Genomic DNA, 12,760 nt, shown 5'->3' with positions numbered 1-12,760 from the left:
AATGAACTACTGTTTTGTTTTATTTTTCATGTAATCCTTACTGTGTATGGAATTAGGATGAAATAGCCTCTCAAATGAGCTATCTGGCTTTCCATATTTTTCTGTAAATCTGGGAAAATTTATGTCACACATGATTTATTGTTCCTTTAAATGTTTTGGAGAACACATCTGCAAAGTTGTCTATGCCCCACATCAATTTTATAGATAAATTTCTGACTATTTTAATCTTCTATGTTCACTGATGTACTTGGGTTTCCTATTTAATAAGCCAATTGTGTTAACGTATATTTATTTGAAAAGTCATGTTTCTCTATATTTGCAATTACTAAGGATACACTTACAATTTTCAGTTCTTCCATAGCATTATTCCCTATTTAACTTAAATCTTTATGCTCTATCTCATCTTTCATTAAGTTCATTTGCCAAGGATTTGTTTATTTTATTGGTCTTTTTAAGAAACACATTTTGGTTCTATCGATCAAATTTGCTTCTTTTGTGTGTGTGTGTGTGTGTGTGTGTGTGTGTGAATTGAATCTATAAGAGCACTTTACCACTGAGCTATATCTCCTGTGCTTTTTATTTATTTATTTCTTAAGACAGGATTTTGTTAAGTTGCTGAGGGTCTTGCAAACTTACGGAGGCTGACCTTGAACTTGTGCTCCTCCTACATCAGCCTCCAGAGTCACTGGGATTAACACCTGCCTGGTACCTATCTTTCTTTGTATTAATTTACTACTTCAAGGGGAGAGGGATCTGGAATGTTTATTCACCTTTTCCTAGTTTCTTGAATAAGAAATTTTGTTTAATGAAATTTAACCTTTCTCATTGACTCACCAATGAACTTAAAACTACAGCATTTCCTCTGGCACTTAAATTAAGACAACTCAAGAAAAGGTGTTGGAAAATTTGGGCAATATATATAAAAATAAAAAAACCTCAATCCATACTTCATCAATGGGAACAAACTAGAAAGCCCAGAAACAGATCCACAGTTTCTAATGATCTGATTTTTGACAAATGTATAAAAACAAATGTCTTTTTAGTAAATGATGCTAGAATTATTAGATATCCATATGGAAAAAAACTAGACCTCAAACCCCTGCCTCACACCAAATAAGAGAATTAATTCAAGATTGATCATAGACATAAATGTAAAAGAAACAAATTATAAATTTTTCTTTACAACCCACTATTTCCACTACTAAGTATTTATTTAAAAGATACTGAAACATATGTATACAACAAGATTTGTACTGTAGCAGTCATGGGTCTGTTTCATAATAATCCCAAACTGGAATTAGCCAAGGCATCTATCACTAAAAGAATGAATAAGCATGTGGAAATACTTTCACATATTGAACTAATACCTAGCAATTAAAAAATCAACAGATTACAAATGCAATATCACAAATCAATTTTAAAGACATTATTCTTAATGACATAAATTTTACACAAAAAGTCTATACTTTGAGATTTCATTCATATGAAGCCCAAGAACAGGCAAAATCGATCCACAGCATGAAAAATCACTAAAAGAGTCATTACTTTGGAAGGTAAAAGCAATGTCTTACTGACAAGGAAATATTCTGAGATGTTAGCTAAGTTCAGTATCTTTATAGGAATTTAAGCTACACAAGTATATGCATTTGTCAAAATTCATGTAGTCTCCAGATTTGAGCACTTCATTGTAGGTAAATTGGATTTAAAAGGAAAAAAATACTATAAACAAATAATGAACTACAATCATGACATAAATGCTGAAATATCTACAGGAGTGTACTGATATTACACTTGCCTTTGAAATGCACCCAAAATAAAATGGATAAATAGATGGATAGAGGGATGAAAAAATAGACAGAAATCTGTAACTATAACAATGTTAATGGTGGAGACTGAATGGTGTACACATGGGTGTTCTTTCAACGTTGAAATTCTTTCAACTTCACTGTATAATTTAAAATTTTCACAATAAAATATTAGAAAAAAAAGAAAAGAAAACACCCAATCCCTTCAACTTCCAAAGTTTGAATCTTCTACAAGCCCTAGCTGCACCATTCCTAGGTACAATTCTTACATATGATGATACAGAGACCAGTTGACTTCTGCATCTGTTCTAAATTCAGACAAAAGGATCTCTTTCTTTCTATGGCCCCTGTACTTTGCAAAAGAAGTCAGCATACATGGTTTCCTCTAATATTTAAGCATTCATTTATGACTTCAAATTCATAAGTAGAATAGTAGAGAAAAACTGAGAAACAAACACATTTGGAATTTGACAAATGCCTTTCTGCCAACATAAGGGAGAAGCTAGATCCTGAGATATTATGTACTTTGACAGAACCAGTCAATTATAGTTTCCAGAAGTAATAAACCTATAGTTGGTTTTTAAAAAATCAGATGTACATGGAGAGCTGGAGTTTACCTCCAATCCCATCTATTAATGCTCCCTGGCTGAGCAATCCGCTTCAGGAAGATAAAAGTCTTTGTAAAAGGATTTTCTGCAGCATGGGATCCAGAGATGCAGACAGGAGGGCTTCAGGTAGAAATCAGAGTTAGGAGAGAAACAGTACTGAGAGAAGAGCTGAGAGCCAACGCAATTGAGGTCATAACAAAGTTGACTACAAAGCTTTGCTAACACCATCTTTTTTGTTGGCATTGCTTTGGAGTCTTTGTGTCCCAGATTTTCCCGTTCAGTTCCAGGGTCTGGTATGTAGGCTCACTTCATTGAAAGCAGCCCAGTACATGTACAACTAAACTAGTGTTCCTCTGGATGTGCTTGCTAAAAATCTTTCATATTAATAAATTACCAGATTGAAAAAAAATTAAGCAAATTTAAGCTTCATGCCATTTACTTTTTGTTTCAAACACAATTAGAGTCCCATTAATGGTATTAGGAATTTCTACTTATTCCATCCCTACTGTGTGGAACAGGCAGTGTACATAGTATATGCCTCCACTACCTCTAAGCTTCAAAATATACCAAGAATGTTGGAGTCACTCACTAGGAAACCACAGCACAGAATGGATCAGTGCCTCATGTCATCCAGTGGTTATGTAATGGGGTCAGTATTTGAATCACATTTATTTATCTCCAAAATCCATGTTCTTCTCATTACACCCTCTTGGTGCATTCTATATCATTCTGCATCCATACTATTTCTTTGTCCACCCATCGAAAAACTGGGATTTCACTGTTGAAAGCAAGACCACTAACTAGATAATTCACAGTCAAAGCAGTGAATACCATCTCCTTCCCAGGAAGCCAACTTGAGACAGGGCCTCCCTAGAACGCAAGGTAAGATTGGGCCCTCCTGCCTCTAGCAAATGCAAGATGCGTCTTTTACCTTAAAGGCCTGGAGAGGAGCTGACACCAGACCTCCCTGGGTGTGATAAGCATGTTCCAGGCAGTTCACACCAGTGAAATGAATCATTCCAGGAAGAATCCCCTCTCACAGTGACCACAGTTCTGCAGTTTAAATATGAAGTGAAATGCAAACTAAGATCATGGTCTTCTACCAGGACTGGGTATAACCCCCAAGTCAGTCAGTCATTAACGTGAAGTTAATGCAAGTTAACTTGACTTAAACAACTCACTTATCTTTGGGAAAAAAGCTTGCTTTTTCTTCCCCCTTCCATGGTTAAGATTCTATGACATTAGGAGTTTTCAATTGCACTTTGAAATAAGGGTCTTCAGAAATGGATTCCCACCAATTAGGTTAGCTAATTCCTAACAAAACATATACTCTTCAAATAAGTTTCTGCTCACATAATATTGGGAACGGCAATGGTGGCAGGCAACTCATTCAGTGGAAAAAAAAATCCAATTCCAAATGTAGCTCTCACTGGGAACCTGCTCTGTGTTGGGCACAGGGCTAGATGGTTTACCTGTTTTTCTTCATTTTAATGTCATAGCAGCTCAGCAAGACCATTATTATTATTCACATTTCATAGGAAGGAACATTGAAACTCAGAGAATTTAATTTACCTGGTTAATATATGGCAAAATCCAGATTCAAATTCAGGTTTTACTCCAAGTGCAGTGTTCTTGCCAACCTACCCTAAATCTTTGCTTTTAGAACTGAAAACCTTGGAAATTGCAGACTATTATTGGAAGGGTTTAGTTTTCCCCACATGCATAAGGCATATGATTGTAGAAGGTAAAGCCATAGGGCAATGGCTCATTAACTAGGGAAAATTTTGCTTTTCAGAAGATACATGGAAATGCCTGGATACATTTTTGGTGGTCACTACTGGGGAAATGCTGCTGGTAGATAGACACCAAGGGTGATACTAAACACCCTACAATGCACAGGACAGCCCACAACAACAAAAAAGTATATGACCTAAAAAGTTAAAGAGTTCCATGGTTGAGAAGCCCTAAACTATGTTACAGAGCAATAGATGAGGAAAGAAAGGGTTGGTAATGCATCTAATTAATATTTAAAATGAACTATAGCATGAGAGAAGATGTTCTCTTTTCTTTTGATGTCTCTTATCCAGATCCAGAAGAGTTAAGAAGAATCAAAGTTTGAGTGCAAATATCACTTATAATTGGTATAACAAAATATACCAATTATAACTCAGGGGACACAGGTACAGTTTCAAAGCTGAAAGCTATCAGGCTATTGACCTATAGATTGTGTGCCCTGGGTGAACAATGAGGGGAAGCCACACCATGAAGACTCACTTCCCAAAAGATGCAAGTCCTTATGTAGGTAGATACAAGCTGCAGTCTCCAAATATCTGTAGTTCCTATGTGAATAGTAAATTCATTTGGAAACACTACTGGAATATATTGGCATTAGTTGTTTTTGAATCAACAAATTAAATAATTAAATTACAGTTATGGAGAATGATAGTGGAGGTAGGGGCAGGGGGTAATGACATAAAAGCCTTTTATAAAAGTATATAATCAAGAGAGATTGAGGCTCAACTCAGCCTCAGTCTGAGATTCCACAGGGCCCAATATGGAAACCACCACCAGACTTGATAGGTTATTAGCCACGTCAACTCTGTGGGAGAAAGTGTAGAGTTAATTTTCATTGGTGGAGCAATTTTTCTGATTAATTCTGATAGCAAATTAGTCTTTGGTATTGTAACCAAATCTGGGTATTCTGGGTAGCAGGCCTTCCCTGATCTCAACCAACACACAACCCTTCTTTCCCCACAGAGAAATGGCCCTCCTATCTGTTTCCTGGCAGAAGCCTTCATTTCTGGAAATGAATGTCTCTGCCTCCCAACTTTATGAAGCTGAGAATGTAATTTAAAGTTAGAAGAAAGGAACTGGACTCAGAAATAATACCATCACATAAACTCCAGAGCAAAACTAATCTGGTTGTTTTATAAAACACCTGAAACTTAATAACCCCATTTAAAGTGTTTCTTAAAATCCTGACAATCTTCTTGCCAAATGTGCAAGTGGTATGGAAGCTCACAACCAACCATGTACTCTGCCATCCAGAACACCGCTCAAAACAGCCTCTGCAAGGAGCCCTGTGTGTGGACCTGGTGACAGCGCCAGTCCACAGGACCGAGACCTGGGTCACATCCCACCTCTGAGTCAAACTTGCTCTGTGATGTCCAACTGTTATGAGACGGGTATGAGGAGGTCCTCAAAACTCACATGTGAGACAATGCAAGGATGTTGAGAGGTGAAATGATTAATTACTGATCTGGATTACCTGAGTGCTAACTGTAGGCACTGTAGGAAGTAGGTCACTGGGGATATATCTTTGGGGTTTATATTATGTTCCAGGTAAGCAAAGCACTCTCATTCTTTCTCTCCTTCTCTCTCTCTCTCTCTCTCCCTCTATCTCTCTTTCTCTCTCTCTCACTCTCCCCCTTCCTGGCTGTCAGGTCCTGAGCTCCTTCCCCACCAGGCCCTTCCTCCATCCTCCATGATGTTCTGCTTCACTTCAGGCCCAAAGCTATGGAGTCAGCCAACCATGGACTGAATCTCTGAAACCGTGAACCAAAATAAAATTTCCCTCCTCTAAATTGTTCTCATCAGATCTTTCGGTCACAACAAAGCAAAGCTGACTAACCACTTACTTCTTAACTTAAAAAAGCTACTTAACTGCTGTAAGCCTCAGTTTTCTCCACTGTAAAGTGAGGTCAATAGACCTACTTGCAGGATTTTTGTGGAGGTGAAAAGAGTTGGTGTGTATTTAAATCAGTGTCCTCAAAACCTGTAGCATTTAGAAGACATCCATTTTTCCATTAATATGCAGAAATAATGGTCAGAGGTCACCCACTGCACAGGGAGGGGAAGTCCAGAGCCACTGACATGATCCCAAAGATTCCTGGAGCCAAGTAAGCCATAGAGGTTTTGCTGCCACTTCTGAACACCATATTCATATTTCCATGCCTTTCTAAGTCGTCCTGCTGGGTGACTCACTAGTAATCCTGACAGATGATGGCTCAAGCCTGTGGCTGCTCTGCTCTCACCGCTCAACTCAGCCTCAGTCTGAAACAGCCCCTTCTCCTTCATTCCTAAAGCTCAGCTCACCCAAAGCTGTGTGTGTATACAGCATTTACCAAAGCGTGGAAGCAGAGCTTAATAACTATTTGTTGTGGGGCTCTCTGGTGTCTTGTAGGATGTCTAGTAGCATTCCTGATCTCTACCCCTAGATTAAATAGCACCCTGAGCCCTAATTATGACAACCACACATGCCTCCATACATTACCACGTGTTCTATAGAGGATAAAATTGTGACACCACTGTACCCTGGAGAACTATCACTGTAGAGTGACACCCGCAGTTAGATGAGACTACAGCATAAAGGAAAATGCCAGTAGACAGCTGATCCCCTTTCTTCCACCTTTTTCTATTTGATGGGCGCCATTCCCCATCTCAGTCCTCCTGGGCCTGTTGTTTTATTCTGTACAGTAATTGAACTCCTTTTTAGCCTTAACCTACTCTTACCTAGTTAAACCCACATTTTATGACCGCTAACCTCAAGAAGCACTTTCCTTAAAAAAAAAATAATCTCTTCTTCTTCTCATATAATTCGTGCAGTTGTGAGCTACAAAGTCAGCCTTCGGTATGGACATGGAACGCCTCACCACCAGCAGGAAACACCACAGAGCACCACACAGAGGAGACACTACAGATAGCGGCTGCTTACATCGTAACTACTGTCACCTTCTCCAAGAGCAATGAGGCATGTCCAGCAGCTTTCTGTGTATTCTGCCGGATGTCCTCCGAAAAGGAACTTCCTCGGTTCTTCTTGACTCTGGAATTGACCTGTAACAGTTCATTAAAAAAGCAGACCTTCTTCTACCCTGTGCTATTGAGAATTGATGGGAAGAACAGCTTCCAATAATAAAAATAGCTTCTGCTTAATACAGAAAGTCACACACTCAATAATCCTTATCAAGGATCTGGGAAGTGTGTGTGTGTGTGTGTGTGTGTGTGTGTGTGTGTAGGAGGAGTTGAGGGACAGGGGTCCATGGATCAGTGCAGAGAGGTTAGATTGAGGAGCACACACTGCCAATTGAATAAGAAAGGGATTTAACCCTGTTGTACCTCCAAAGGCAGCCCATTCCCCTCTTTGCCAAAGTTCAGCAAAGCCAGCCAAGTGCAGATTGCTGATGCTGTGCCTTTGTTTTAAGGCCTCATTGTCCTTGCCTGGAAGTTTCCAGTTTCAGGAGTTTAAGTGTCTCCCTTTGCCAATAACATTTCCCCTGATGCTTATGTCCTTTTCTGTCTGACTTCTATAGATCACTTCTTCCCAGTCCTTAAGTGGAAAAACCCACAGTAGCTGTGTCCCCATGCTGGCCAGCAGCCCCAAGATGGATCACATCTGAGCATGTCCCAGATGGATCAAAGGTCCATCCCAGACTAGGGTGTTCCCCAGGAAGACCTTTGGCAACACACCTGCCTGTCACAGATCATAAAATCGCAGAGCTAGGAGGGGACCAAGGAAGCATTTAATTCTATCTACTCACATAACAGGCTGGGGAATAGGGATCAAGAGAGGTACAGGACTTTCCTGATGCCCTCCAGATGGTTGGTAAGGATGAGCACTTTAACTCAAGTCTTTTTTATTTCTGATTTACATTAGAACGGTTTACTCTTCCTTCCACTTCAGAAGCAAAAATCCATACTTGTTCTGGAGCAAGCCTGTCTAGGGCTGTCCCAGTACATGTAGCCCCCTCAAGGTGTTTGGGTTCTTTAGGACTGTGACCATGCTGGGAGTCACTTCAACATGTCACTTATTCCAGTCAAGTCCCCTTTGGCTCACAAAATGGCCAGAGCCATGGCACTTCTTTCTGTAAGAAGTCAGAGTTGCTGTTAGCTAATTACTGCAACACTTTGCCTCATCTTAACCAAAGTTGTGTTTCTGAATAATTATACATATTCCGATATCACATATTGCATAGGCTCTGGATCCAAATCTCCTTTCAGTATATTCTTACCAGCCATGGTGGCAACTCTGGTGAAGGAGAAATCCATACCCAGAACAGACAGTTGTTTTTTTTTTTTTTTTTTCCTTCTTTTTTTTCAATGAAATCACATTATCTCATTTACTTCTGTAATAATTCCCATAAAGCATTAATGCCTCTTTATTTCTGATTGGTCTTTAATTGATGGAGGCTTTTAACACTTTGCTTTTATGGTTTTCTACTCTCTCTCTCTCTCTCTCTCTCCTTAAAACAAGCAGTTTGTGATCTATCAGGGCACGTTTAAATGTCCGAGGAGGGAGGTTGCTGGGAGAGGCTGATATGAAGTTACTACTATTTAAACATAACATTGGGCAGATCCCTGGATAAGCCAAAGGCTCGTTATGTTATGAAAATAATTGCCTTTTAATTGGTCTACAAGGTAACTGTAGATTCTTTTCTTTTCTCTCAGCCTTCCTTGGGGCAACTTGTAGAATACTGGGAACAATCCACAGAGTTAATTTAATAACCAAGGTTTAACACTTTGCAATTTATTTGCTTTGTCTTGTAGAGCAAATTATTAAATCTCTCTGTCCCTCAATGTCCCCATCTGTGAAATGGAATTGTCATGACAATTAAATGACCATACAACCTCCCTTCATCTTTACCTCTTGTCATTATTTCTAAGAGCCCCTAACTTCTCTGGCTAGTAGAGACAAAGGCTACCAGTTGAAAGATAAGATGCTCTTAGCCCAAATCCTTCCCTGTCCCTAATTTAAGCTAATGGAACCACCATGCCTCTTCTTCCCTGTGAGTGGGTCCTATAACCTTGTTGTAGCATCAGATTCAAAGCAGCTGCTGAAACCCCAAACTTAAGAGGAATGTCCCTGGTCCCCAAATTTTGCACACACTGTGCCCATCACCTAAGACATCTTCCCTCCTTTGTCTATTGTTCACATTCATTGGATGTTTTCAAAAATGACTCAACAGAAGCCCCACCTTTCCCATATAACACCTGCCCTAACCAATGCTCTTTCATGGCCAGGCCTTCCTTGTGAACAGGATCCACTCATTGGCTGTATAAGTCTCTATTGAGCTTTCCTGTGTACACATCTGTCTCTTTAATTGGTTGGTGAGATCCTTATGGAAAACCACCCTTGACTTATTCTACAGGCATTACAGAAAATAGATGAGCAGTAAACATTTTCTGTTACTACATAAAATAGATGATCAGTGAACATTTGTTGAGTGAATGAATGAATTGTGGTTGACTTTGGCTGATGCTAGAACAGGGTTAGAGGACGCCCTCATGGGGAGGAAGAGGCATGCTGGGGGAAAGAGAAACTGACCCTGAAAGATAGCAATGGGTCACATGGGGATCCCATCAGCTTGAACTGGGGACAGGGTAACAGATGGGCTTGAAACATCTTGTCTTCAAACCAGTTCCTCTTTCTCTGTCAAATCTTAGAAGACAGCACAGCCTTCAGGACACATAACCCCTGGTTCAAATTCTGGCTTCCCTACAGGTAATTATGAGCATGTTCCTTAATTTCCTTGCACATTAGTTTCCCCATCTGGACAATCTACCTCCTGGGGATCTTGTGAGAACTCTATGAGTCTTATTATAGAAACTAGTAAGAACTCAGTAAATGTTAGCTCTATTATTATTACCACTCGCTCTGTGTCATCATCCTTATTAATTTTCTTAAGTTCCAAATCCACTCTATTATCCCCATCCCCATGATTCCTTTAGCCAGTGCCTCATATACTCTACCCTGAGAACACCCAGCATTTTGAGTTCCAGCCTAAAACCCAGCTCCAGACAGATGTGACATTGCCTGTATAAAATTGTTTATTACCTACAAAACTGGGACTTTCATATAGTTTGATCCAATAGATGCCAACTCTTTCTATCCTTCTTTAAAATGAAGAGACATAAACAAAGGTATTGCTCTAGTCTTCCAGAAGAGAATTTTTTAAAAAAAATATTTTTAAAGTCTTTTAAATCTACTTAGAGCTATGGAAGTGTATGTCTTCTGTAGCTTCACTGGCAAGGAAGGAGTGGGGGCCCAGGGAATGGAGTCCCTCGGGGAGGAAATGGACCTCAGAGCCCACCTCTATGATGACCCGGAATGAGGAATGAGCCCTATCTGCTCCTCTGTGTGTAGGCTAAGTCTCAGATGGGATGTGGACCAGAATGCAGTAGTTAACACTTTGGCTTCTAAAGAATGAGAAGGAAGATTATTTAAAAATTGTGAGACAGAGCACAAGAGAATCCTTTCTTAGAGCATCCAAGCTGTCCTCTTCAATTCTCTTGAGAGGGACCTTCAGGTTGACTTAGGGCAGGTGGGCAGGGCTGCCTTCTTGGGTTCCTAACTCAACTCTTTGATGACTTAGGATCAGATCTACTTCTTCTCCCAGAAAGTCCAGCCTATTTCCCTCCCCTGTGTTAACACCTCATTAGCACCCTGCCAGCAAGAGAATCTATTTAAACAGCTCTTGCTGACACAGCAAGCCTTCCAGCCTTCCACGGAGGGGAGGATTCCCTTTCAATCCCCTTCTAATGACACAGCTGAGTGTGTGGACCTGCCCTGCTCACTTCCAAGATGTCTGGCCTCTGACCTTGTCCAAGTCCCACCTGCTTACTTGTCTGCAAGCATTTAGGGAAGGAGGAGAGAGTTCTTCTAGAATCAGGTTCACCAGACCCTAACTAAACCCAGTTTCCTTCTTTGCTTTGGCTCTACACATAGATTCACATACCCCCTCCTCATTGCACTGCTAAATAACTCCTGTGATATCCACTCCATCAACAAAATCCATTCTCCTCACTTTCAGTGGTTGCATTTGTAGGAGTTACTGAAATTCAGAAAATATGGTCACAGAGACATCATTATCCACTGGTTCTGAATTTCTTTGGTATATTTACTCAAATATCTCTAACAAATACATATTAAACATCTACCAGACTGAAGAAACTATTTGGGATTTGTTATGGTCTCAATTTCCTTTGTCATGGGAAGAACCAGGATAGTAAGGTTAGATGTGAATTAACAAGTGCTCATCCAGATGGGGTATATCTGCAATGAAGAGTCTTAGAGGCATTGTCTCTGACCAAACAAAGAAGCACTATAATCTTTGAGTATCTAGAAAGTTTGGAGTATTTGTAAATCTGCTGGAGGATGACAAAAATGAGAAAGATACAAGCAGGAGTACAAGTGCTCCCTGAAATATTTCCAAAATCTGGTCTTATTTGGCATCCTTAGCCACGTTGGAGTTTGGGCCATGTGGTGGACTTTGGGAACTTTTCCAATTATATGCCCCTTCTAAGTGAAATGCCAACATCTGCTCTAGGGTCAAGCATAGGCAGCTGCAATTTGTATTACATGATCTCCCCTAACACAGCTGACTATACCAGGGTGAGCACGTAACAGGGTAGCCCTTCCATAGATCTGGAATGAAATGACAAGCAGAGACATAGAACTGTGTGTCCACACAGAAGGATGGAGCACATGCCAACAGAAAGCATGATGACATGAAGTAGGAAAATATAACTAGAGATAAAAAAGCCAAATTCATGGACAACCAGAATGATGAGTAAACTGAAGAAGCTGTGAGAGAAAGGAGTAGATCCTCAGAGAGGAGCAGAGGTGCAACAAGAAGAGGAGCCGGTAAAAGAAAAGAGAAAAGGAGGGGAGGAAAGAAAAGAGATCTCACATAGCAGGCCCATGGGAGAGAGAGTGGAAGAAAAAAATAACAAGAAAGAGAAAGAGAAAGGGAAGCTGTTCCATCCATGATGATTTCTCAGTTCTTCATCTAGCCCCACAAAAGGTACTTTTACAACAAACAACCCTTTTTTTCTGAAGTCACTCGAGGATCCTCTATTCCTTACCACTAGAAGCACCAGCTAAAGCAGACTGCAAGGATGAACATGTTATTCCTCTATGCTGATATGTAAATGGAAAATTACAGGAAGTAATCAGACCTCCTGCACAGCTCCTCATCTGAAATCCTCGGGGCCAGCTGTGTTTCAGGGCTGCAGACTTTTTTCAGATTTCAGGAAGGAAGTGCATGCACATCCTGCATGTTCCAGCATACCCAAGAGGGGGGGTCTGAGGCAGCACCCATAATCAAAACACATAAATATTCCTACAGCAAAACATATGAATAGTCACACTAAACGGGTAACCTTGTGCCAGAAAAGGTCAAGTGTTGCAGTCAGAGACGTTCAGATCAGGTTGAATTTGCTGCCAATTAAGTTATGAAAGAAGTTTCCATTTTCTGAGCTTTGGATTTCAGCATTGCAGATAGGGAACTGTAGACCTGTTCTATTTGCCAGGAAACAATCACCATTGCTGTCTGTGGCTCTCTTTAAAAC

The sequence above is a fragment of the Marmota flaviventris genome, chromosome 2, assembly GCF_047511675.1.
Source record: "Marmota flaviventris isolate mMarFla1 chromosome 2, mMarFla1.hap1, whole genome shotgun sequence".
Taxonomy (NCBI): Eukaryota; Metazoa; Chordata; class Mammalia; order Rodentia; family Sciuridae; genus Marmota; species Marmota flaviventris.
Note: the sequence above shows the minus strand (reverse complement) of the source record.